Source organism: Chiloscyllium plagiosum, unplaced genomic scaffold (genome assembly GCF_037043375.1).
Source record: "Chiloscyllium plagiosum isolate Xiang-an unplaced genomic scaffold, Cpla_swu_hap1 HiC_scaffold_29, whole genome shotgun sequence".
NCBI classification, from domain to species: domain Eukaryota; kingdom Metazoa; phylum Chordata; class Chondrichthyes; order Orectolobiformes; family Hemiscylliidae; genus Chiloscyllium; species Chiloscyllium plagiosum.
The window spans coordinates 76360269-76387484 of NW_028270167.1; the positions used below are offsets into that span (position 1 = coordinate 76360269).

Here is a 27216-nt window from a genome sequence, read left to right on the forward strand (position 1 = left end):
CAGGTTAGTTGAACTGGGGGTAAGGTACAGTGAGGCGCATGTGCATGTCCCCTTCCGAGGATTTGGGGGGGGGGGGAGGGGGGAGGTGGCGGTGTGCGATTTGAAGAGAGGCATTTACACATCAAGCACATACCAGGAAAAAAGTATGTCTTTATATTCTTCCTGTACTGACTGTGAGTTTTGTTTTGTGAATTCATTTCATAGGATATTAAATCAGAATAATTGAGGCTGGGATCTCAAAAGCAGTTTTTACAGTCAATGGAGTCATCGGGATCTGAATATCATTGGCAGTTAACTGTGGAAGGAGAAAGGTTTGTCTGTTCTGTTTGTGGGAAGATATCTCCAATATTTTTGTTAAGCAGAAAGATGGACAAATTCGTGGTTGGATCACTCTTTGGGTGTGTGCTCTGTTCTGGGCCCTGCAGCTGAGGAAGGAGATATTGGCCTGCAAGGGAGCACAGATTTATCCAAATTACACCTCGTCTCTTTGTAAGTACTCTCAGATTTAGACCCAATCACCCACTTCATGATGTTAACCTGTAAACTTCAATGACCTGCAAACTTCCCATTAAAAATCCTTTTGGACTCAAATTCCAGTACCTTTTCAGGTGGAATGTTCCAGCTTCTGACAACTGTCTGTACATCCAGAAACTGCTGGATGACTCTGGGGTTACAAAGGGCTGAATTGAAAGATGAGGTGCTTCACTGAGCTCCCATTGAGATGCATTCGAACAGTACAGGAGGCTGAGGGCAATGTAGGTATGAGCAGACAATGAAAAGGACAGGGCTGCACTGTGAGGGCTGCTTGGCTCAATGAGAGTGTTCTGGAGTTGGGTGTAAACAGACTGATGTGAGACTGGGAGAAGGTGAGGCTGAAACTCAGTTTTAGTTCAGGCCGTTCAGAAATTCACATGGTCCCAATGTGAACAGCCAGTTTTTAAGTGATACCTGCGGATTATTTGTTAACAGTTTTAAAAGTATTTTTCCTGAGGGCAGTTGAGAGTTAACCACATTGCGTGGGTCTGGAGTCACATGTTGGCCAGACCAGGTGAGGATGACCGTTTCCTTCCCGACAGGACATTAGTGAACCAGGTGGGTTTCTAACAGTTGACAATAGTTTCATGGTCATCATTCGCCTTTTCATTCTAGATTGTATTGAATTCCGATGCCACCATCAGCCATGCTGGGATTCTATCCCTAATCCTCGGAACATTGCACATGTCACTCATCTGGCAGGAATACCATTAAGCCATTGCCTCCCTTTTAGCAATGTTTAAAAGAAAGTTCCATCATTCGAGGTGTACAATGTGAGATAAAATACTGCAACGTCCGTGTGTCAGCCTCTCCAAAAGGTCAATCAACAGAAATTTGTTTGGGAGCGAAATATTTCACTTTTTTTGGGGGGGGGGGGGGGGGTTATTAAACAAAAATGAATCCAAATAAAAATCTTATGCCACAGACATGTAATTTCTGAAGCCGGAGGGGGATTACAGAGACAGGGAGGGATGTGGGGCCACAGGGGGATTGTTGTCCAAACATCACTGTGGTGTACATGGACTGCAGCATTTCAGGGAGGCGGTTAACCACCACTTTCTCCAAGAAAGTAAAGGTGGCCAAGAAATACTGGTCTGGGCAGCAAAGGCAACCCCCAGTGAATAAAACCAAGCAGTGACCTCTCTGAGCTGACTTGCTGTGAAGTTAAAAACCTCTCTGGAAATGGAGTGGGCAGAGAAGAGAAACAGAGACGTTTCACAGCTGCCCTCAGAGAGACCTCACCCTTGGAAGTACTCCGAGCCGGGGATCAGCTCAGTGAGTTTCAGTCTCTTCAAATATCAATCTTAGTCGGTTTTATTTTATTCAATCTACAATCGTGAGTAAGGTGAGGATTTCTTTTTAATGTCTTACGGTCCCTTGATTAAATGTTTAAGATATGAACCGAAAGCATTAAGTTATTCTCGGGCAGTATTTTTCGAGCAGTAAGACTGTGCCTTTGTCTTGGTCTGTAGATTGTTAAGGCGGAGAGATGGCCTGTTGTAGAGTGGCGTGCTTTTCCTGTCGGATGTGGGAGATTAGGGAGAGTTTCAATGATCCTGATGATTATGTCTGTAGCAAGTGTGATTGCAAATCCTTTTGGATCGCATGGATTGGTGGAGGAGTGATTAAAGGCAGTGAGGAATTGACAGGAGCCGGGGGGTGTTATAGGTGGCAGTGTCAGGAATGCAGGATACTGCAGATACAGTCAGGTAGATGGGTTACGTCCAGGAAAGCTAGGAGGGGTAGGTCGGTACTGCAGGAGCCTCCTGTGGCTATCCCCATCTCAGACAAGTATACTGTTTTAGAAAATGTAATTGGTCATAGACTTTCAGGGGAATGTATCACTGACAGTCAAGTTACTGGTACTGAGACTGGCTTTTAACATAATATGAGGTATATTCAGTTCCACACGATCGATGGTGATAGGGGACTCTCTAGTCAGGGGCACAGTATGCTGTTTCTGCAGCTGACAGTGAGACATCAGAATGGGGTGGTGCCTTTCTGGTGCCAGTGTCAAGGATGTCTCTGAGGGAGCAGAGTATTTTCAAAAGGGAAAATAACCAGTGGGAGGTCATTGTACATTGGTACCAATGGCACAGGAAGGGGAAAGCATGGGGTCCTGACGAGCAGGGAGATTTGCTAGTGCCACTCGGGAGGCATTAAACCAGTGAGGGAGTCGGGGTAATCCTAAAGAGATAGTGAGAAAAGAGGTATGTCCGAGGCTGGTACTGTTCATCAGTCAGACTGTCAAGGCAGGCAAGAGCAAGTCACAGAATGAGGTGCGACGGACCAGTTGCACTGCATTTATTTCAGTGCAAGAGGCCTTACAAGTCAGGGAGGTAGGCTCAGGGTATGGTTTTGAACATGGCACTGGGATATTACAGAAATTACAGAGGCTTCACTCAGGGATGGATAGGACTGGCAGTTAAATGTTCCAGTGTATAGATGCTATAGCAAGGATAGAAAGGGGGCAACAGAGCAGGGGAGAGGTGTTTTTGATTTGGGATAACATTATGGCTGGGCTTTGGGAGGATATTCCTGGGAGTACATCCAGGCAAGTTATTTGGTTGGTACTGAGAAATAAGAAAGGGATGACCATCTTAATGGGATTGTATTATAGACTCTCTCCCAATAGTCAGCGGGGAATTGAGACACAATTTTACTAGGAGACGTCAGTTATCTGTAAGAATATTATGGATGCAATGATAAGTGTTTTTAACTTTACCAACATAGCCTCGGAGTGCTGTGGTGTTCAGGGCTTGGATGGAAAGGTATTTGCTCAGTGTGTACGGGAACATTTCAGAATCAGTTTGTAGGATATACCTACTTGAGAAGGAACAAAACCTGATCTGTTTTCTTTATTCATTCACAGGATAAGGCTGTCACTGGCACGGCCAGCATTTATTGCTGCGTTTACCCAGAGGGCAGTTAAGAGTCAACCATGTTGCTATAGGTCTGGAGTCCCATGCAGACCAGACCAGGTAAGGATGGCATTTTCCTTCCCTCAAGGTTATTAGTGAACCAGATGGGTTTTCCAACAATTGACAGTGGAATCCTTGTTGTCACTAGATTATTTTTTCCAGATATTTATTGAATTCACGTTCCAAAATCTGCCGTGATGGGATTCAAACCCGGGTCCCCAGAACCTTATCTGGGTCTCTGGATTAACTGTCGAGCGATAATTTCACTCCGTCATCACTGCCTCTTAGGAAATGAGGCAGGGTGAGTGACTGAGGTATCAGTGGGGCAGCGCATCAGCACCAAAGATCCCAGAGTATTGTGTCTCAGTGGTTAGCACTGCTTCCTCAGCACCAGGGACCTGGGTTTCATTCCAGCCTCGAGCAACTGTCTTTGTTGGAGTTGGCACATTCTCCCCAGTGCTGAAAATGTGTTGCTGGAAAAGCGCAGCAGGTCAGGCAGCATCCAAGGAACAGGAGAATCGACGTTTCGGGCATAAGCCCTTCTTCCCATAGTGTCTAGATGCAGTATATGAGGTTTTCGGATGTGCAGGCAAATCTCTGCCTGATGTGAAAAGTTCCTTTTGGGAACTTGGACAGATGTCAGAGGGAGGTGTGGCCGCATGTTTTACATCTCCCATGGCGGCAAGGGAGGGTCAAGGGTGTGGAGCGTGGGTTGGTGGGAGGGAGTGGACCGTACAAGGAAGGCGCAGCGGGAATGGTCTCTGCGGAACGCAGATAGAGGTGGGGAGGGAAGTATGTCTCTGGTGGTGGAGTCTGACTTTAGGTAGCAGAAATAACAGAGGTTAATGTGCTGTATCTGGAGATTAGTGGGTGGAAGGTGAAGACCGCAGGGTTATATTCTTTATTGTGGCTGGAGGGGTGGGGTAAAGGCGGAGGTGCGGGAAGTGGAGGGTTTGTGTTGATCAAGTCAGAGGAAAATTACGGTCCTTGAAGTAGGCCTTTCTGGGATGTCCTGGAATAGAATCCAAAGAGATTAAACAAATATATCACAGACAAAAGATTAACTGGACCAGAGAATAGGAACCCTGAAAGGTCAACAAGGCTGTCTATGGAACCACAGCGGGTGAGAAAGATATGCAAATATTTCACGTCATTTTTACTGGCGAAGTATATGGAAGCTCAAGAGTTTGGAGAAATAAACAGTGATAACTTGAAAAGTATCCATGTTACAGAGGAGGTGGTACTGGATGTCTTAAATCGCATCAAGGTGGATAAAGCCCTGGAAACTGCTCAGGTGTGTCCTGGAACTTTCTGGAAATCTAGGGAAGTGATTGTTGGGCCTCTCCTGAGATATTTGTATCGTTGATAGCGACAGGTGAGGTGCCATTATTTTTAAAAACTGTTAAGGAGAGGCCATGGAACAAGAAAACAGTGAGCCTGAAGTCAGTGGCAGGCAAGTTGTTGGAAGGGATTCGGAGGGACAGGATATCCATCTATTTTGGAAAGGTAAGGAATGACAGGGAGAGTCAATGTGGCTTTGTACGTGCACAATTGTGTCTCACTAACTTGACTGATTGTTTTGAAGTGACAAAGATAATTGATTAAGCCAGGCGGTGAACGTTGTTTATATGGACATTCAACAAGGTTCCACAAAGCAGACTGGTTAGTAGGGTTAGATAACATGGAATGCAGGGAGAGCAAGCCATTACAAAACTGCCTTGAAGGTCGGAGACAGAGGATGGTGATGGAGGGTTGTTTTGCGTACTGGAGGCCTGTGAGCAGCAGTGTGCTGCAAGGATGGATATTGGGTCCTTAGATAAATGACTTGGATGTGAATATATGAGATATGGTCAGTAGGTTTACAGAAGACACCAAAATTGGAGGTGTCGTGGACAGTGAAGAAGGTTAGTTCAGAATACAACAGGATCTTGATCAGATAGGCCACTGGGGCGAGGAATGGCAGACGGAGTTCAATTTAGATAAATGTGAGCTGTTTTATTTTGGAAAGGCAAATCAGGGCAGGACTTATACACTGAATGGTCAAGTCCTGGGGAACATTGCTGAACAAAGAGACCTTGGAGTGCAGGTTTATAGTTCCTTGAAAGTCGAGTCACAGGTAGGCGGGGTAGTGAATGCAGTGTTTGGTACGCTCCCCGTTATTGGTCAATGCATTGAATGCAGCTGTTGTGACGTCATATTGTGGCAAGACAGGGCACTGATGAAAGCCCGTCTGGAATTCTGTTTTCAGTTCCAATCTCCCCGTTCTTGGAATAATGTTGAGAAACTTGAAAGGGTTCAGAAAATATTTGCAAGGATTTTGCCAGGGTTGGACGGTTTGAGCGAATGGAAAAGGCTGAATAGACTGGGACTATTTTCCCTGGAGAGTTGGAGGCTGAGAGGTGATCTTATAAAATCATGAAGGGCATGAATAAGGTGCGCAGTCAGGGACTTTTTCCCAAGTTCGGTGGGTCCAGAACGAGAGGGTACAGGCTTAAGGTGAGAGGGAAAAGATTTAAAAGGGATCTAAGGGGCATCTTATTCATGTTGAGGGCATTGAAAATATGGAATGAACTGCCAGAGGAAGGGGTGGAGGCTAGTACAATTGCAGCATTTAAAAGGCATTTGATTGTGTATATGAAGAGGAAGGTTTTAGAGGGATAAGGGTGAACCGCTGGCAAATGGGACTCCATTAACACACTCCGTTATTGGTCAATGCATTGAATACAGAAGCTGGGACGTCATACTGTGGCTGGACAGGACGTTGATTAAGCCACATCTGGAATTCTGTTTTCAGTCTGAATTTCCCTGTTCTGGGAAGGATGTTGTGAAACTTGAAAAGGTTTGGACGAGATTTACAAAAACGTTGCCAGGATTGGAGGATTTCGGCTACAGGGAGAGGCTGAATAGGCTGGGGCTATTTTCTCTGGAGAGTCAAAGACTGAGAGGTGACTTCATGGAGATTTATAAAATCACGAGGAGTGAGAATAAGGTGAGCAGCCGGAGTCCTATTTCCTCAGGTTAGGTGGGTCCAAAACTAGAGCACATGGGTTGAAGTTGAGAGGGCAAAGATTTAAAAGGGATCTAAGTGGCAACGTTTTCAAGCTGAGTGTGGTGTGTGTATGGGAGGAGCTACCAGATGAAGTAGTAGAGGCTGATAAAATCACAACATTTAAAAGGCTTCCAATTGGGTTCATGAATAGGAAGGGTTTTGATGGATGCAGGCCAATAGATGGTAAATGGGAATCCATTAGTTTAGGATTCCTTGTTGGCACGGACGAATTGGACAGAAGGTCTGTTTCTTTGATCTGAATAAATTAAGATGTATTCCTCTATTGTATGGAGAGCTAGCTGAAGCACAGATAATTATCCTTGGAGCTGAGAAGGTGAAGCAGTGATTTTGATCTGGTGCAGATTTGGTTCCAAGGTCTTGAATTTGCAGAGAGAGAGGAATTGTGAACACTTTCACAATCTTAAGTAACTACATTCAAGTAATTGGCAAATAATACAAGGTGAAAATGTGAACACTATTTTACTCAAAGTTCTGAGCATCTGGAACAGTCTGAACAACACAGATTCAGCAGGTATTCTGAAACAGACTTGGAATTTTACTTTTTAAGGAAAGATTTGGGGGGCTGTGGGCACATGGGAGGGGACTTGGGACAGACTTGCAGCATCTTCAGAGGGAGAGAGTACAGCCCCAATGGGCTGAATAGCCCCCAGCCCCTGTGCTCTGTGATACTGCTCCATTCTCTGTGAATGATGAAGCTCATCCCAGGGCAGAGGGAGGGATGAGCCCTCCACTCTCATCACAATGGTGTCCGGCTGATTGACGGCAGCTCCAGACCAATGGGAGGAGAGTCTGTGTGGTCCTGCAGCCAATGGGATTGAATGAGGGGTGTGGCCAGCAAGACAACACCTGTCCATGAGCTGTGCAGGTGCAGTGTCACTGTTTGGGGTTGGGAGAGACAGCAGAGACTGGGACAGAGGCTGTTGGACCTGAATTACAAACTCCCGGTAAATTAAAACCAAAAGAACTGCGGAAGATGTAAATCAGAAACAACAACCAGGAGGTTCTGGAAAAGCTCAGCAGGTCTGGCAGTATCTGTGAAGAGAAATCAGAGTTAAAGTTTAAGACCCAGTGTCCCTTCCTCAGAACAGATGTTACTGAGAATAAAAGTCAGTTTGTGTGCAGAAAATAGTGTGGGGGGAGGATAAAAGGAGTAAAGGATAGGTGGGGATAGAGTGAGAGGAACAGTTGGATAAAGGATTACCATCTGGCTGGTGGAGGGTGACTAGCTGTTAATGGAGACTGTTAATGGCTAACCATAGGTAGTGTGTAATGGCAGGCTGTGAGAACAAGGCCTGGTGTGTGGGGTAGGGGGCTACGACATGAGGTTGTTAACCTATGGTTAGCCACTGTCTCCATTGTAAGCTGTTGCCCACCTATATCACTCCACGATTGAAGCTGCCGAGGACACAAACCTTTGGAATATCCTCCCGAACCCCCTCTGTCCGCCTTAAGGATGTATCTAAAATCGTTCTCTTTAATCAACTTTTCCATCATTCGTGATGCATTTTAGGAGATTTGTCAATGTGAAAGGCTCCATACAATGCAGGTAGTTGTTGTTATTGTCTGACATCAGGAGAAACAGGGATGAGCCCTCTCTCTCTCTCTCTCAAACCTGATGAACAGCAGCAAAAGCAGGAAGCACTGAGCATGCTCCAGCCTACAATGGGCTTCGAATTATTGATGTCAGCGCACGACCAATAAGAGTGGGGGAACGGGGGCTCGAGGTGCTAGTTGGTCCTTCAACCAATCGGAGTGAATGAGGGGCGGAACAATACTCAACCACATGATAAACTTCACTGACAGCACACTGTTGTTGTGACCAAGGCATTGGAAATGTGTGAAGGTGATGGGGAGGGGAAAGGAAGGACATAGACCAGGAAGAGGAGGAAATTTTCCTGGTATGGGATAAGAGGTTTTATAGAACTTAGTGCACATCTTAAAACACAAATTTCAAAATCCAAATTCTGCACCATTTTCCCTCCCTATAATGCATTTTGCACTCCCTGAAATATCAACTGTGTGTTTCTCCCTCCACAGATACCAGTGATCAATGCCAAAGCCCCATTACCTGGGGGGAAGGTGATGTTTGAATTCCTTGTACAGCTGCAATTCGTGTGGTGAATGTGCTCCCACAATGTGGTTGGGTAAGAGCTGTTATAGATTATTCACCCAGCGACAGTGAAGAGTTGACAATGTATGTGCAAATCAACAACAGTTTTTTTTAACATGTTTATAATTCCACAGAAATACTATTGAGAACTTCTGACAAAAGGCCACAGATGGGGATATTAGGTCACGTGATCAAAATAATTGCCAAATAAGCAGGTTTTCAGGAATACCATAAAGGAGGAAAGCAGATCTGAGGGCGTTAGGGTGGGAATTCCAGACCGTGTTGCCTTGGCAACAGTAGAAACAGCTGGACAGTTGAAGCAATGAATAAACACATCGTTGGGAGTCTGAAAGAAAATGAGTTGTCGGGGTCTCACAGGTTGTGTGGTGCAGGGAGACAGGGATGTTCACAGCCAGGAATTACATCAAGGGTGAGAATTTGAAATTGTTGCTTGTTAATAGGAGCCTTTTGATGGATCAACAAGTTTTGGTACAAGTGAGCACTTGGGCAGGAGGGTTTTAGATACTCTTGAGATTACATGTAAGTTGAATGTGGGAGGCTGGCCAGGAGTGTTTGGATAATGAAGTCTGGAGATAATGAAGGGATGGACGAGTATTTCGGTCAATGAGCTGAGACTAGGGTGGAGTTGGGTGATGTCACGAATGTAGAAATAGTGCTTTTGGAGTTGGGCTGCTCCTCCTCCTCATTACTCCCCCTCACCAAATCACATATTGTTCCTTGTTCTACCTGTCTGTCTTTTCTGGTTATGTCCATCTCTCCCATTCTGCTACAAACTAATATTTGACCCCACCGTTGTTGGAAAACCTGCTCCATCCCGACTCTCTCTTTCCTTTCTGAATTCCTTATATTTGGTGTCCCTCAAGGATCTCGCCTTGGTCCGTCCTGTTTCTCACCTATACACTGCCAGGAGGTGACATCGTCCAAAAGCACCGTGTTAGGTTTCACATGTACACTGACAATGCCCAGCTCTCCCTCCCCATCATCCCTCTCCATTACTCAGTTATCAAACTGCTCATCAAACTCCCACTACGCGATTGGCTGCAATTTCCTACAAAGGAACGTTGCAATGATTAAACCCATTGCCTTCAGTTGCTATTACAAATTACTTTCCCTTACTGCTGAGCCCCTCCCTCTCCCTGGGATCTGTCTGAGGCAGAACCGCACTCTTCACAATATTGCTCTCATATCTGACCCCAAGGTGACCTTCTGATCAGACATCTACACAATCACAAACACCAGGAATCCCAATCTCTTAAAATGTTGCTGATCTCCACCTCATTCCAGCTCCATTGCTAATGAAATCCCTGATTCGTGTCGGTGTTGCCTTAAACTTGACGAATCCAAAACAGAACCCATGATTCCGTGACTGACTCAGAATCTGGTTCCAGACTCCCTCATGATGGGAAACATCACACGGTGGCACACAATGGTTAGCACTGCTGCCTCACAGCGCCAGAGACCCGGGTTCAATTCCTGTCTCAGGCGACTGACTGTGTGGAGTTTGCACGTTCTCCCCATGTCTGCGCGAGTTTCCTCCAGGTGCTCTGGTTTCCTCCCACAGTCCAAAGATGTGCAGGTCAGGTGAATTGCCCATGCTCAAATTGCCCGTAGTGTTAGGTAAGGGGTAAATGTAGGGGTATGGGTGGGTTGCGCTTCGGCGGGGCAATGTGGACTTGTTGGGCCGAAGGGCCTGTTTCCACACTGTAAGTAATCTAATCTAATCTAATCTAATCTAATCCACTCAGTATTTACCCTGTCAAACTCCTTAAGTATCCTGCATGTTACAATGAGATCCCCTCTCATTCTTCCCAAATCCAGTGAGGAGAGTCCCAACTTCTTCAGTCTTTTCTTAAAAAATAATCCCTGCAAACTAGGGATCATCCCAGTCAATTTTCTGTGAAATGCCTCTGATGAAATGAAGTATTTCCTTTCATAAAGGGACCAAAACTTCTGTCATTACTCCAGATGTGGTCTGACTCGCACTTTTTAAAGTTACTCTCAGGTATATACTCCAAACAACTTCCTTTAAACTTGCACAGATGTTGTTGGAAATGCTCAGCAGGTCATGCAGCATCTGTGAAGGAAAATCAGTTAAAGTTTCTGGTCTGGTCACCCTTCCTCAGATACGTTAACTCTAATTTATTTTCGCACCTGCTGTAAGACCTGCTAAGCTTTTCCAGAAACTTCTGTTTCTCTTCCTGATTTCCAGCATCTTCAGTTGTTTCGGTTTTCACATCCTTTAAAATTGCCATCTCTCCTCTAGAATTTGTCATTTCCATATTGGAAAAAAGATTCACATTTGTTTGGTCTCCCCTACCCTGGGAAAAAAGAAACCATGAGTAGTCACCCTATCATTGCTCCTCATAATTATATAAAGTTCGATAAAGCCACCTAAAATGTCCAGTGCTGCAGGGAAATAGCCTCAGCCTATTCAGCCTCTTCCTATGGTTCAAATGTTCCAATACTGGCACCACAAGGTAAAACTTTTCTGAACTCTTGCAAGTGTCCCAACATCTTTCCTGTAACGGGAGACTGGAATTTAAAGCAGTCTGGGGATTCCAAAAGTGGCCGAACCAATAAACTGTACAACCGAAACATGATCTCTCAACTCCTACCCTTTGTCAACACTTCCCAAGAACTTACCATTAAGAGGTTGAGTCCTATTCTGGTAACATCTTTCTGAAATGAAGAGACCACAATCGAATGCAGTATTCTAAAACTGGCCTCACCAATGCCCTATTCCGCCACAACGTGATCTCCTAACCCCTATACTCAGTGACAGAATCCTCACAGTGTGGAATCAGGCCTTTCGGCCCATAAGACCATACCAACCATTGGAACAGTATTCCACCCTAACTCTGTAACCTACCATTACCCAAAGCTAATCCATCTAAACTGCATGTCTTTGGAATTGTGGGAGGAAATTAAGAGCACCCAGAGGAAGCCCACGCAGACACACGGGGAGAATGTGCAAATACCACACAGACAGTGGAATCAAACCAGAGTCCATTTATTGACCAGCACATTTCATTAAAGGCCAGTGTCCCAAATGCCACATTCAGCACCTGATCTCCCTGAAACTCCACTTTCCAGGAACTATGCAGTTGTTCTGAGCCCTTCAGAGGAAATTAAGGTGAGGAGGAGAAAACACGAACAGGGTTGAGTTGTAGATCTTTTAAATAACTCTCCATCTTCCCCCTCTCTGTTCCCCCTGTCTGGTTCCCCCCCTCTGTCGGTCAGTCCTTTGTCAGCTCCCCCACCTCGTCGGTCGTCCCTCCCCCGTTGGTCTGTCCCACAATCTGTCGGTCTGCCCCCATCTTTTGCCCCCTCTGTCTGTCCCCCCTCTGTCAGTCGCCCCCTGTCGGTCGCACACCCGTCTCTTTCCCCCCTCCATTGGTTGCCCCCCCTTAGTCTGTTCCCCTCTTTGTCGGTCGCCCCCCCCAACCGTCGGTCTGTCACCCCCTCTGATCCCCCTGTCTGTTCCCCTCCTCTCTATCCCCCTCTCTGTCCCCACCCATTTCTGTCCCAACACTCTCGATCCATCCACACTCTCCTACCCTCCGCCCACCCCTTCTCTGCCTACCTTCCCCTCTCAGCACCCTAGTTCTGTACTCCCCCCTCCGCAGGGAAAGTATCTTGTCTATTTACCCTATCCATGCCCGGCCTGATTTTAAAAATCTCTTTCAGGTCACCGTTCAGCCTCTGACGCTCCAGCGAAAACAGCCTATCCAACCCTGGCAACATCCTTGTAATTCTTTTCTGACCCCTTTCAAGTTTGAGAACATCCATCTGATAGGAAGGAGACCAGAATTGCATGGAATATTACAAAAGTTGCCGAATCAATGTCCTGTACAGCCACAATATGACCTCCCAACCGCTACACTCAATGCTCTGACCAATAAAGGCAAGCAGACCAACTGCTGCCATCACTATCCTATCTACTTGCTACTCTACTGTCGAGGAACTGTGAACCTGCACTCCAAGGACTCTTTGTTTAGCAGCACTCCGCAGGAACTTACTTTTAACTGTATAAGTCCTGCTAAAGTTTGCTTTTCCAAAATGCAGCAGCTTGCATTTTTCTAAACTGAACTCCTTATCTCATTCACCCAACTGATCCAGATCCTCTTGTACTCTGAGATATTCTTTTCACTGTCTACTACACCTCCCATTTTGGTGTCATCTGCAAACTTACTTACAATACCTCTTATGTTCACATCCAAATCATGGATATAAATGGTGAAAAGTAGTGGATCCAGCACCGATCCTTGTGACACCCCACTGGACACAGGCCTCCAGCCTCAAAAGCACCCTCTGCCTTCGACCTTCAGGCCAGTTCTGTACTCCATGCGATCTAAACTTGCTGACCAGTCTCCCATGAGGAACCTTTTCGAACATTACTGAAGTCCATGTAGATCATATCCATGCTCTGACCTCAGCAATCCTCTTTGTTACTTCTTCAAAAAAACCGAGTCAGATTCATGACGTATGATTTCCCATGCACAAAAGTGTTATTAGTATCCAGGATTTAACTCTGTACATTGGGGTCTGCGTTGCCCAATTATAGGTGTTAATAATCTGGATGAAGTTCAAGTACACCAGCATTTTGTCAGTGACTCTGCATTGAGTCACCAACACAGGTGAGTCCCTTTAGAAAGGCAGTCCCTGCATCCCTTGCCCACCAGGAAATAGTGTAAGTGTCCTTACCTCTGGACTAGGAGGATCAGGTTCAGAGTAGAGTGACAGCATCTTTGAAGAGGCAGATTAGTAACCCTGTCCAAGCCACCAGGCCATGCTGTCTCCCAGCTGTCCCTGCCTGAGCCTCCAAACAGAACCTTCCTGTAGTTTCTCTCCTGTCGGACTCTCCCATTGCTCAGTTTGTCCAGGATCCCCTCCTGCAGCTGCACTGCTCCTGTTCCTCACTGACCTGTCCATCCCCCAGTGTCCTCCGCATTCATTCATTGTTAACAATCCCATTGTCCCAGTCCTCCAGCCCCGCCCCCTCCCGTCGATAGAGACGGCTCAGTGGTTAGCACTGCTGCCTCACAGCACTAGGTACCCGGGTTCGATTCCGGCCACGGCGACTGTCTGTGTGGAGTTTGCGCATTCTCCCCGTGTCAGAGCGAGTTTCCTCTCACAATCCAAAGATGTGCAGGGCAGGTGAATTGGCCATTCTAAATTGCCCATAGTATTAGTTACATTAGTTAGGGGAATGGGTCTGTGTAAGTTACTGTTTGGAGGGTCAGTCTGGACTTGTTTCGCCGAAGGGCCTGTTTCCATACTGTCGGGATTCTGATATATTGGGCAGCAGCTGCTGTCAATCACCCAGACTCCTGTATGATCGGGAGGGCGTGCAGTAGGAGGGGAGACCAGTGTTAGGGTGCAGTGCTGGCCAATTGTGGGACTGTGTCCAGCACAGGTCAGCGCCTGGGAAGGAGGCTGTGGGTGTAAGGGATTAATCTATCATTAGCAGCTTCATCCCTCTGGGAGCAGGACCCAGGGGAATGGCCCCTTTTCTTGCTACTCTGACATGTGATCAGACTATCAGTAGTGCAGCGTTTTGCAGAACGTTATCAGAACTCTTTTGTGAAGGTTCAGGGTTGTTATGGAAAGGGACAAGGATGGGCCTGCAATTAGAATTCTAATTTGGCTCATTTTAATAAGATGGGTCTTGGCCAGAGTGTGCAGGAAGCAGTGTATGCAGGATAGTTCTCATCAGGAGCTAGGAAACTGAATTCGAAGAGAGAGTGTGTGAGAACTGGGTGTGGAGGAAAGGAGTGGGGGAATTGGTTTGGATTTCAGTTCACAGAAGAGAGAAATTGTGAGACTGAGGCTTTGGGGGAACAAGGAAGCTACAGTTTAATACTACAATTGTCTTATGAATTTCCATCCTGCATTAACAGTGGTTAATTGTGTGCTCTGTTGTATGGTACTGAAAGAGTGGATTTGCGGATGAGAAATTCAAATTGAACTTCATGTTCAGATGTGATAGTTACTTGATCCGTGCCGCTCTGAATATCATTGGCCTTTTCAAAGGAAGGAAAGGTGAGTATTCTGCCCGTGGGCGAATATTTCAAATCTCAGTGTGACTGCAAAAGTACTGAGACACAGCCAAGTCCATGTTAGTGTGGGGAGTGTGGAGAGAGGTTTAATTTGTTTTTGAAAGTCTGAAAAATCACGGCACATTTCCCAGGAACAATTAAGCCACAACTTTGCTTTGTAGAAGGACAAGTCTTTAATTAACCATGCAACCAGAAAGACACAAGGATACCTACACCACGGGAAGCACTATGAAAACGGGATTGTTATAAAGAGTTCGTTCTCGATCATGGATTGTAATCCATTGGAATTGTCACGTCGGTTCCAGCACCGTGGGGAAATACTGGAAATATGATGAATGTAATGTAGGTTTCAGTTATTAACCTGTAAAAAGTGCAGAACAATTTACAAGGATGTTGCCAGGGCTCAGGGGTCTGAGCTATAGGGAGAGGTTGGACAAGTGAGGATTTTATGTTTAGAGCAAAGGAAACTGAGGGGGTTCTTTTCTAGAAGTGTATAAGCCCATGAGAGGCATGGATAAGGTGAAAGCACTCAATCTTTTTCCCAGGAACTCAAGGATTGGACGGCTTGATTGGATCAGTTTAAGGTTAGAGGTGAAAGCATAAAAGGGAAGCTGAGGGGCAATTGTTTTACACAGAGGGTGGTATGTATATGGAATGAGCTGCCAGTGGAAGTGGTTCAGGCAGGAACACTCTCAACAGGTAAAAGACATTTGGACAAATACCTGCATAGGAAAGGGTCAGAAGCAAATGGGCCAATTGCAGGGAAATGGGGTTAGCGTGGGTTAACATTCTGGTCGGCATGCGCCAGTTTGGACCAAAGGACCTGTCTCTGCTGTCGGATTCTTTGTCTCTAAGTGCATTTGCTGTTTCTCCCACTAACTCTGTTGGTATCCTGGGATGTAGTACATTAGGGCAATGAGTGTTGTCTACCTTTAGCTCCATTAGCTTGCCCAGCTGTAACTCTTTCAAGATAATGGTTATTATCTCGGTCGTCACCTTCCTTAGTCTCCTTATCAATCACTGCCATGCTCTTCGTATCCTCCACTGTGAAGACTGACTGCTGTGTCCTCATATTGCTGAACCCTGCTGGATAGCAATAACTAGGTACAGAACTCTGAGAGGTCTTCTTTGAGTCTTTATTGATGAGACATGGCAGTTACCTGGATAGTGTACATGCAGAACACCTCCAGGCAGAATCAGGTAACTCCCCGCCTGTCCGATGTGCCGCTCCCATTCTTGTACCTTTGTGGTTTGTGACTTTGAATAGAGACTGTCTCTCAGTATTATCACCATGGCAACGGCAGTTAGAAAGTCTAGTTCAGTTCAGAACTTTGTGGTTAAACCACACACCCCTCCCCCACACCCCCGTGCCTCCCTCAAGTATCTGACAGGCGCTTCAGTTTCAATGGGGCTGTCTACCAGGGTTCTGATGTGGAGGAGCCGGTGTTGGAGCGCGGTGGACAAAGTTAAAAAACAAACATCATCAGGTTATAGTCCAACAGGATTATTTGGAAGTACAAGCTTTTGGAGTGTGCTGTGATTTTTAATTTGATCAGGATTATCTCTATGGTAACAGTTAAGTGCTTCAACAAGTACAGAGACCATATGTTCCCCACACAATAGGTTCCCCTCTCGTCGTGTAAACTGCTATTCTGGCCCTGGGGATAGCTACTCATCACTTTTCTCCCCAAATCCCATCTAGCTTTCTGTTGATATTTAAAGTTTTTCTAATCTCCTTGTTTCTCCTTGGTCTTTGGCAATTTGTATGCATTCTATTTCAGTTTGATGGACTCTTATTTCCTTAGCCACCCATGGCAGATTATTCCTTGTCGTACAGTCCTTTCTTTTCCCTGACATATACTTTTGCTGAGCACTTCAAAAATTGCTTTGATATTCCCGCACTAACCGTCAACTTTCCCACCATAAAGTCTTTGTTTCCAGTCTACATTCGCCAACTCCTGCCTCATCCTATTTTAGTCTCCTTTTGTTTAAGCAATGGATCTTGGGAGTGGATCTAATCTTCCAGCTTTCCACCTGTGTTCTAAGTTCAACCAGACTGATCAGAAGTCTTTTATCAGATTACGAGATGAGGCGATGTTTCCTGGGTGTTATGGTTTTCATTGTCAGTGACCTTGGCTTTGCAATAAAGTACAGGATAGATATTCACAACAGCGTACTCTGGACGCTGCGAATGTACGATGCAATCTAAAACCATCAATCACTGTCTCCCCTCAGTTTAAAATTGCAAAATCATTATCTCCTACACACTTCCTCACTATCTAAGCTTGGAACGCTAATCCACCTGACTATCTGTCATTTTGCGAAAATCTCCTTTGGTGAAGGTGGTGATTTTTGGATTCAGCTTTCCAGTTATTACCGTAAGAAGATAAGCACTGGGCACTGGAGAACCAGCCCCACCATTTAATATGGTGATGATTGAGCTCACATCGGTCTCAGATGAATTTTCCCGCCTGCTCTCTCTCATCCTTCATCTTATTGCAAATTCAACATCTGTATCTCTTCATTAAATTGTCTCATTGTCGTCGACATCCACCGCAGTTTGAATAGGGAATTCCACAGATTCACAACACATCGAGATAAGTACATTCTTCCTCATGAGAATAGAATAGAGTCCCTATAGTGCAGAAATAAGGTATTCATCCATCGAGTCCACACCAACCCTATGATGAACATCCCATTCAGACCCACCCGTTCCCTGTAACATTGCATTTCCCATTGCTAATTGTCTAACCGGCACATGCATGGACACTGTCAGCAATTTAGCATGGGAAATCCACCTAACCTGCACATCTTTGGACTGTGTGAGGAAACTGGAGAACTGCACGAAACCATGCAAACATGGGGAGAATGTGTAAACTCCACACAGTCGTCTAAGGTCCCTGACGCTGTGAGGCAGCAGTGCTAGCCACTGAGCCACCTCTTCTTAAAACCTACTGCGCCTTATTAAACTTGCTATCCCCCATTTGGCTGAATCTATGTTCCTTGCGTCAGAAACCAGGTTGTCTAAGCGGATGTCTCAGTAAATCCCAGTGACAGCCCACATGTCCCGTGTGTCTGAATGGGGATCCGATACACAACATCCTCCATCCCACACTTTTCATTCATGTTCCACAGACAGGGCTCCAGTGCCTGCATGAAGACTGCATTTCCCAAATTCCGAGGCAGGGACCACACGTCTGTGGGGAAACCTGGTACTGCACAAGTCCAGAATGTGGGTGAGTTTTGGAGCGTGTGCTTTGGGGTAACTAATGGAAAGTATTTCACACTGTCATTATCTGGAGGAGGAACGTTCTTGTAGTATTGATTTGTTGGGGGGGTCAAAGTGTCACCACACCACATAGGACCAAGTTACATTCCCAACGTTACATAACACTGGAATCTACCAATGAGAAACAAAGAAGGATGTGACCCATTCTCCCAGACTGAAGGTTCCTCTTCTGTCCAGGATCTGCCATCTCCCTTTCTGTTTCTTGTTGTTTCATTCTGCTGTTACATTATTGACTTGCAGCAACTGAAAGGAAAGGAAGTGAACCCAGAAAGGGTGCAGAGTCTAACCAGGGATGGGGAGTGGTGGCATGGATCTGTTTATCAACAACTCCATGAGAATGGGGAGGGTGTAAATTAGAGGGTAGTAGAGTCAGAACGGTGGGAGAGAGTAGGTGGGCTGGACGGTTACAGCTTTAGGGGAAGAATGAGGAAAAATATATTCCAGAGAAAATAGAATTGTCTGCTCTGAATTTCTAATCTGTACATATTCCTTTATACAGGGTGCTATATGGTGAAGGTTTGCAGACTGAAATCTCAAAATCATGAGCAGATTGTGATAAAGTTAAGCAGAATTTGAAGAACCAAAGATGGAGAATCACTCGGCCAAAATCCGGCAACACTCTCCTCACGGCATTGTCGGTCTCTCTGCACCAAATGGACTGTGAATTGTACAAGACAGCAGCTCACTACCATCTTCTCAAGGGTAACTAGAGATGGGGAATAAATGCTGGCTGAGCCAGTGATGCCCATATCCTGGAAACTGTTTCTATCTCGAGTTGCTGAAACCCAATTGATGTTACTGCAGGATGACGAGGGACGCTGAGTGTATCCTCCAGGAGCCAGCACCATCACATTACTCCTGCCTACACCCACACAGTAACACAGCAACACCACTGGAACAAAAGGCAGTGAAGCCCAAGGAGGACTTGGATATAGTTGTTTGAGGTAAAGTCATGAAAGGGGATTGGAACACAGCAGGAGCAGGAGATTGAGCTGGATGGTCAGCTGTTTCCCCTTGAATCGTGGAGCAGGATTGAAAGGCCGAATGGCCTCATGCTGCTATCTCCCAGGTATGTATATAGCGATGGAGCCGCGGTAGGAAGACGTAAGCAGGGCAGGGATTCTGCAGGAGATTGCACTTTCACATCAGTTTTCAGTGAGGGACGGTTTGATGGATTTTATTTATCATTTGTCTTTAACACAAGGTTTGTGAATTGAGTTTTAAAATATTGTAAATAAAACTAAACGAAAATAAATGAAACTATCTGAATATAACAGTTTTTAAAAATTTCAAACGCCTTGTAAAACAAAATCCTGTCTATTCCCGGACACCATCACTTTCCAGTTACTCAAACTCCAGGGAAATATTCCTTCCCTTTCTGCACCATTGATTTGATTTAACTGCTTTTGAGTTCTTCTTTTGTGAGCTGTGAAGTGTTCTATTTCTCCCCCCCCCCCCCCCCCCATTTCCCGTACCCAGAAGTGTTAGTTTAGATTACAGATTAGATTACATTACAGTGTGGAAACAGGCCCTTCAGCCCAGCAAGTCCACACCGACCCGCTGAAGCGTAACCTACCCATACCCCTACATTTACCCCTTACCTAACACCAATTCATCTGACCCTGCACATCTTTGGACTGTGGGAGGAAACCCACGCAGACACGGGGAGAACGTGCAAACTCCACACAGTCAGTCGCCTGAGGTGGCAATTGAACCCAGGTCTCTGGCGCTGTGAGGCAGCAGTGCGAACCACTGTGCCACCGTGCCGCCCATCATTCAGCTGTGTGAATGGGTCACATACTTCTTTGTTTCTCATTGGTTGATTCCAGTGTTATCTCACACAGCTGAGCAACATTCCCACGTTCATCATTACGCCATTTTGGGTTTTGTTAATATATAATCACCACCTTAAACCACCCGTGTAACCAATTGAATGTTTACAAACAAAGCCCATTACAGGCAAAGCAAACCATTACAAATGACAGAGTGGGAAGGGACCAAATCAAAGTAGAGTTCGGGGTGAGGGGGAAGCAGTGGAGGTAAAGCACTGTATCCCCTACGATGCCCACCTCTATCCAAAGGCATCGAGAGCATTGATACATACCACATACTCCTTCTCCAAGGACATCCTGCTTTATCCTCAATCATAGAAAAGAATCCCAACAGTGTGGCAGGAGAGCATTGGCCCATCAAACCCCACCAACCATCCAAAGAGCATCCCACCTGAGCACTCCATCCCTGTAACACTGCATTTCCCATGGCTGATCCACCAAGTCTGCACAAACCTGGACACTGTGGACAATTTCGCACAACTGATCCACCTAACCCACAAATCTTTGAACTGTGGGAGGAAACCAGAGCACCTGGAGTGGGCACACACAATCATAGGGGAATATGCAAACTCCACGCAGTCTGTTGACTAAGGCTGGACTCCAACATTGTACCTGGTGCTGTGAAGCAGCAGTGCTATAATCCCAATTTAAATCAAAACAGATGATCCCTGTGCATTGTCACATTTCTGTTTATTGGAGACTTATTGCCCAGAGAGACATCCTGAGATTCAGAAAGAGACAATATAAATTCAGCCTTTCCAGCCGAATTAATGTGATTAACAACAACATCAATACTCCAACAGTGCTATCAGACCTCGTAAATACTCTATCATTTACGATTTTTAACCCATGGGAAGTTTGTTACCAGCTTCGATGACAGCCATAATGCTCTGACCACTTTGACAGAGCCACTGCAAGTCAGTTCTAACAGTTATTAATAGATTGAATCTAAACAGGATGCCCCACAACAGGAAGTGCTCTGACACTCAATGCCTGTAAGCGAAGGTCATTTTTCTAAAACCACTCACGTCTGTTAATACCATTGAAGATATTTTATACAGTAACCTTTCAGTCTCAATTGCCAGTTCCAATCCATGAAGCAGCCAGTAACATGCCCTGGCAGGAGAGATTGAGGAGCTTGAAGCTGTCTTCTCTGGAGTATCTAAACATGAAACACTTCAAAGGAACAAAAATCTTCAAGAGCTTGAGAGGATAGATACAGGAAGGATGTGCTCCTAGGCTGGTGTGCCTGAAATAAAATAAGCACGAACCACGGTATCTTTACCCAGCATCCCCTTTCGATGCATAAATGTTTAAGATTTATTTGCTGCTCTAATTACACTTCCAGTTTTAACTGCTGTAAAGTTGATGACTATGCAAATATATAAAATATAATTTAATCCGTCCCAAAACCTCTCTGTACCTGTGTCTCACTTGTGTTCACCGAGACACTCATTCAATCTGACGTCTTTATAAACCCTGCCCGGATATTTCCTTAGAGTGCTCAGAATGAAATATTCACTGAATTGCTACTGCGGAAAAGGAGGCTGATTGGCTCATCAGTTCTCCAAAGGATCACCTCACTGAATGCCATTCTTCTCCCTTTACCCCATAAACCGTCCCATTCATCCTCTTCCAATAACACCGGGCAGTTCACAACTAACCACAGCGATTGGATTTGTTTTGTTTGTTTGTGGGATCACGGCATCACTTGCTGGGGCAGCATTTGTCATCCATTCGAACTGCCCAAGAGATGGTTCAGAGTCAACCACGTTATTCAGTGTCTAGATTCACATGTAGGCTGGACTAGGTTAGAATTAACAGTTTCTCAGACTCAATGGGCGGCACGGTGGCGCAGTAACAATTCAGTGAATATTTCATTCTGAGCCCTCTAAGGAAATATCCGGGCAGGGTTTATAAAGCGGTCAGATTGAATGAATGTCTCGGTGAACTCAAGTGAGACACAGGTACAGAGAGGTTCAATTCCCGCCTCAGGCGACTGACTGTGTGGAGTTTGCACGTTCTCCCCGTGTCTGCGTGGGTTTTCTCATGTTGCTCCGGTTTCCTCCCACAGTCCAAAGATGTGCAGGTGAGGTGAATTGACCATGCTAAATTGACCGAAGTGTTAGGTAAGGGGTAAATGTAGGGGTATTGGTGGGTTGCGCTTCGTCGGGGCGCTTCGCCAAAGGGCCTGTTTCCACACTGTAAGTAATCTAATCTAATGACATGAAGAGTTGATTTCTGGCCTATTATCTTATTTCTGAAATGATCATGATTAATTTTTGCAGTTGAATTAAAAGTGAAAGACCAAAATACGTTTTATTCTGATTGAGCATATCCTCCTATTTTCTCAGTTGTTATTGACAGTCTCATTCCCCTCGCACCAGAACCTGTTCCAGAGAGTGTTACAGAAAAGGCAGAATGGTCAGCTGCAGCTGGTCACCTGACTGGTCACTGGAACCTCAGGTTCACTCTCCACAGATGCTGCCAGATCTGTTGAATTTTTCCAGCAATTTCTGTTTTTGTTCCTGATTTCCCAGCATTTGCAGATGTTTTGTTTTTGAATATTGATCTTGTCTGTTGCAGATGAGTTTATTGATGAGTTTGGAGAGTTTTGAACATTGCATCTTAGGCCACAAATAAGCCATGATCTATTGAATGACAGAGCAGTGTTGAAGGGCTGAATGGCGTCCTCCTGTTCCAATGAAAGTTATCCATCTGCAACTTGTGGTAACATTTCCCCTCAATGCTCACTTCACCTCCATGTCTAACACACTGTTACTGACTGAACAAACCTCCTGTGTTTGAACTAAACCTGCTAATGTTCAGTGGCTCCCTCCACTGCCACCCGGATTTAACTCTCATCATGGAATGCTGCCTCGTGTGACTACGGGAATGCCAACAAGGACTAATCCTGGAGTCTCTATCCCGTGGGATCTAAAAGTCCCGTTTATTTCCTTCTTCCTATTTCATTCTGGCAATGAACTCTCGGTTTAAATCCATTCTCCTGTCATGCTCTTCAACATGCTCATGTGGGTGGACTAGAGGCAGCTGGCACCTGAGATTGAATCTGCCTCCCCTCACAATCAGGGATTCGGGAAAACACTCAGACAATTACCTATCCATCTGATTGTTGACTCAGACAGATGGGCAGAAAGAAAGATGCACATTTAGATAGCACCTTTGATGACCTGGGGCAAGGAAACATGCTTCCAGCACAATGATTTCAACCTCAAATCTCTGAAAACACAGACACAAAGCTTCCTACTTGTACCAAGTTGTCTCTCAGCGTCCTCTTTTCTTAAGAGTTTTAAGATGTTAAGCCTTTCCTGGTGAATAATAACCACTGCGTTTCTGTCAGATTTTTGACTGAACCTTTATTTTCCTGTTGTGAGTGATGCTAGTAGCAGAAACAGTTCCTGACTTGTGACATGTTTCGGTTGGAGTATTTATATTTATGGATTCATTCCCACCCTCACATACAGTGTGAAATTGATGTAAAACAGAACGAAAGGATTGAGTGAGCAACCACAGAAACAAAAAGGCAGCATGTGTACCTGAGTTGAATGAACCTGGACTTAGGAAATTGTGACAACAATCATAAGTCGTTAGAATTACAGAATCCCTTAGGCGCACAAAGAGACTATTCGGTCCATCGAGTCTGCAATGACCTGCTGTCCCACCCTACCTCCATAACCCCACATTTAGCATGGCTAATCCAACCCACCTAACCTACACACTACAGGCCATGTTAGCACAGCCAATCCATCAAACCTGCACATCTGTGGGAGGGTCACATATTATGTCTAAGTGCTCAGGATTGTGGATGAAGGCTCACAAGTACTTGACTCTGACGCAAATCCTCTTTTTTTCCAAAATAAAATCTGGGGGAAACTGCAGCCAGAAAGATTTCCAATTATCTCATAAGGAAGAGGATTCAAAACTCGTGCCACTGACTCAGGGGGCGCTGTGAAGTCACAGAGGTCTGGGAACCATCAGAAATGTAACGAGTTGTGAGCAAGGTGGGGGTGAGACAAGGACAAAAAGACAGTCTGTCACACGGGGGAAGGCAGAAGAGATTAAATTGCAGAAATGGTAGTCCCTCAAGGCCATGGGGAATGGGGTTAAGGCAGGGAAAGAAACCAGGAAACAAGGGGAGCAGCTGTCAAAGAAATACATTGAAAAAACAGATTATAACAACATGGAGGGCAGAGTACGCAATCTGAAATTGTTGCTCTCATTGGTGAGTACAGAACGCTGTAAAGCCTGGGTCATTCTATTACAGCCAACACATGCAGGATAGGCCAAGTGGCCTCGATTTGTGCTGTAACTTTCTGATAAATTTATTCTGACATTTGGAATTCAGGTTGGGTGATGTTCATAAATTCTCAAATTGGACTTGAGTTTAATATTCTGGATAAATGTTAAATAAATCACAATGATCCCATTCTGCAGACTTTAGTCAGCAGCCCTGCATGATCCAGCATCTCAGTTACATCCATGTCCTTTTTTTCTAATGTGATGCTGGTTACTGCCCCATCAATGCGTTCCTGCTCCCCACCATCTCCGAGTGAAATGAATTCTCCCTTCCCCTTCTTTCTGGGAATTAGTGGGCGGCACGGTGGCACAGTGGTTAGCACTGCTGCCTCACAGCGCCAGAGACCCGGGTTCAATTCCCGCCTCAGGCGACTGAATGTGTGGAGTTTTCATGTTCTCCCCGTGTCTGCGTGGGTTTCCTCCGGGTGCTCCGGTTTCCTCCCACATCACAAAGATGTGCAGGGTCAGATGAATTGGCCATACTAAATTGCCCGTAGTATTAGGTAAAGGGTAAATGTAGGGGTATGGGTGGGTTTCGCTTCGGCGGGTCGGTGTGGACTTGTTGGGCCGAAGGGCCTGTTTCTACACTGTAATCTAATCTAATCTAGTTTCAATCTAAATCCTCCAGTTTCTGACCTCTCAGTTAATGAATAGCTCCTTCCTATCCACTCAATTCTCCAGCATTTTATCACTTCAATTAAATCTCACCTCATCCTCCTCGGAAATCATCCCCAGCCTGTCCAACCTTTCCTCAGAGCAGAAATTTTCCAATTGTAGAAATATTCTGATCAATCTCCTCTGTACCCTCTCTGGTGTGATCACATCAACCCTGGAATGTGAGGATCAGAAGTGTGTGCAGTACTTTAACTGCAGTCAAACGAGTGTTCTTGACATTTCCCTTGTCACCTCCGTGTTCTTGTGGTTGGCACTCACACAATAAATGTCTTGGATTTCCCACATGGAACTGGATGTGCACTCCATTGGGCTGGGATTCCCTACCATGTGTTTATTTGTTAACTAATCCTAAATTAACTTCAGATTAAAACAACATTATCAGCTACCCACCAATCAACTTCTTCCATTATACTCAAGTCAGCATACCTTTTAAACATCTCTTTAAAATTATTAGTATCTTGAAGAGAACTGTCCTCAGAACTCCAGCTGTGCTCTGACTTCATTCACAACTGGATTTGGTTGGACTGCAGATCTTAGATCTGTTCTGTTGTTTCCTAGATTGCTTCACTCTGTCTATCGCTTGCTGCTTATGCTGTTCGGCACACAAGTAGTCCTCTTTGAGAACTTCATCAGGTTAACACCTCAGTTTTAGGTATTCATGCTGCTGTAACTGACATGCCTCCTGAATTCTCTCAGTTGAATGAGGATTGATACTATAGTTTGATGGTACGAGGTAAGTTGGGGGATATGCGGGGCCGTGATTCTGTAAGTTTTGTTGGAGTACAATTCTATTGCTGTTGGTGGAAGGAAAGAGCTAAACTCTTACACTATTGGCCCATATACTACATGCAGTATCATGAACACTGATAGGCCAAGACATGAAATAAGAGCAACACTGTGCAATGATGCAGGATCACAACTGCAGTAAGGGGAGTTTAAGATCCAACTTGACACAGGATTAGGGAAAGAAGCAGCAGATCAGATTGTCTCATTCATAGTCACAAAGAGACTCTATGAGATTATTGTACTGTTGGGGGTGAGGGTGGAGGAGGTTGGGGAGATGGAGAGCCCTTCAAAAGAAACTAATCTGCCTGAGAGTTGTGAGATAGAATTGATTGTCATGCATTTAACAGAAAGCTAATTGAAACTGTTTTTATCCCCAAAAGATAACAAGACTGATGGTGCTTCCAATCATCACCAGAAACAAACCCCAGGATACATGGTTTGGAGATGGATGTCAATTTCCAATCAACATCAAACTCCTGCAATCATTGAGCAAACGTATGTGTGATTACCCAGTCCTGATGAACCAGAAAATCGCTGTTCACTCTGTGCAGATGGACAGCGATGTGGGGAAGTATTGGCCGAGTGATATTGTCGCGAGACAATTAATCTACAACTCGAGATAGTGTTCTGGAGACCTGGGTTCAAAGCCTGCTGCAGCAGATGGGGGACTTGAATTCAATTAAAAAAAACTTGTGAATTTAGAGTCTAATGATGACCATTAATCGATTGTCAGAAAAAACCATCTGGTTCACTAAGGCCCTTTCAGGAAGGAAGCTGCCATCCTTACCTGGTCTGGCCAACATTGTGACTTCAGACTCACAGCAATGTGGTTGACTCTTACCTGCCCTCTAGGCAATTAGGGATGGGCAGTAAATGCTGCCGGGCCAGCGACACCTTCATCCTGTGAATGAATAAAGGAACATAAACGTCTGTAGCCAGTGTGAATCTATGCATGTTCAACAATGTTGTGAACATTTCCAAAGCTAAGATCTCTATGTTCACAACTTTATGGGCTGCCAAAACCATTGTTCATTACTTGGCATGAAAAAGAGAAAAAAAATCCTTCAACTGTGGCTGTCAGTAAATTAACTGGTGTCTCAGTAGGATGGATGCCTGAGTGAATCCCTTCCCCCCCCCCCTACACACACACACAGAGCAGGTTCACAGCTCCCCAGTCTGACTGGTTTGGCCAGTTTCCAGGTGGGATGGGTAAATAATTCCCTTCTGGCATTCCCCACATTTCCAGAGTCGGTCCCTAGTGTGGCTGCACTGGTGTTTTGCCATTTCAGATAAATGCTCGCAGACTGTTACACACACCGTTAGCCCGCGCCCTACCCCCCCCCCCCCCCCCACCCCAAGAACCAGTATAAAGCAGTAAACATTATCCCCTGCTGTGGAGGGACAGCCTGTATTGGTCTGAGTAGGAACACTGAGTAGATTTACCTAAATAACAACTTAATCAGTGACCAGAGCAAGTTAAGCAAGTCCAAATAAAATGCATTATAGCACAGAAAGAGGCCCATCAAATCCAAACTGGCTCTCTGTAGCAGAATCCAATATTCTCATCCCCCCTACGTACCACAAACTCTGCAAGTTTATTGC

At 45.3% G+C, this 27216-nt stretch overlaps 1 long non-coding RNA gene across 3 annotated transcripts; it reads left to right on the forward strand.

Moving 5' to 3' along the window:
• The first annotated feature begins 203 nt into the window (after positions 1 to 203).
• LOC122552409 (uncharacterized) lies at positions 204 to 26512 on the forward strand. 3 transcript variants are annotated; one of them, XR_015752084.1, is made up of 7 exons: positions 204 to 311; positions 3407 to 3515; positions 6183 to 6444; positions 8563 to 8669; positions 17851 to 17951; positions 18504 to 19073; positions 25995 to 26512. It is a non-coding gene; the product is annotated as an uncharacterized LOC122552409 (long non-coding RNA). The 3 variants fall into 3 exon arrangements; XR_015752082.1 differs by lacking the exon at positions 25995 to 26512 and having other exon boundaries at positions 18504 to 19193; XR_015752083.1 differs by lacking the exons at positions 6183 to 6444; positions 25995 to 26512 and having other exon boundaries at positions 18504 to 19193.
• The last annotated feature ends 704 nt before the right edge of the window (positions 26513 to 27216 follow it).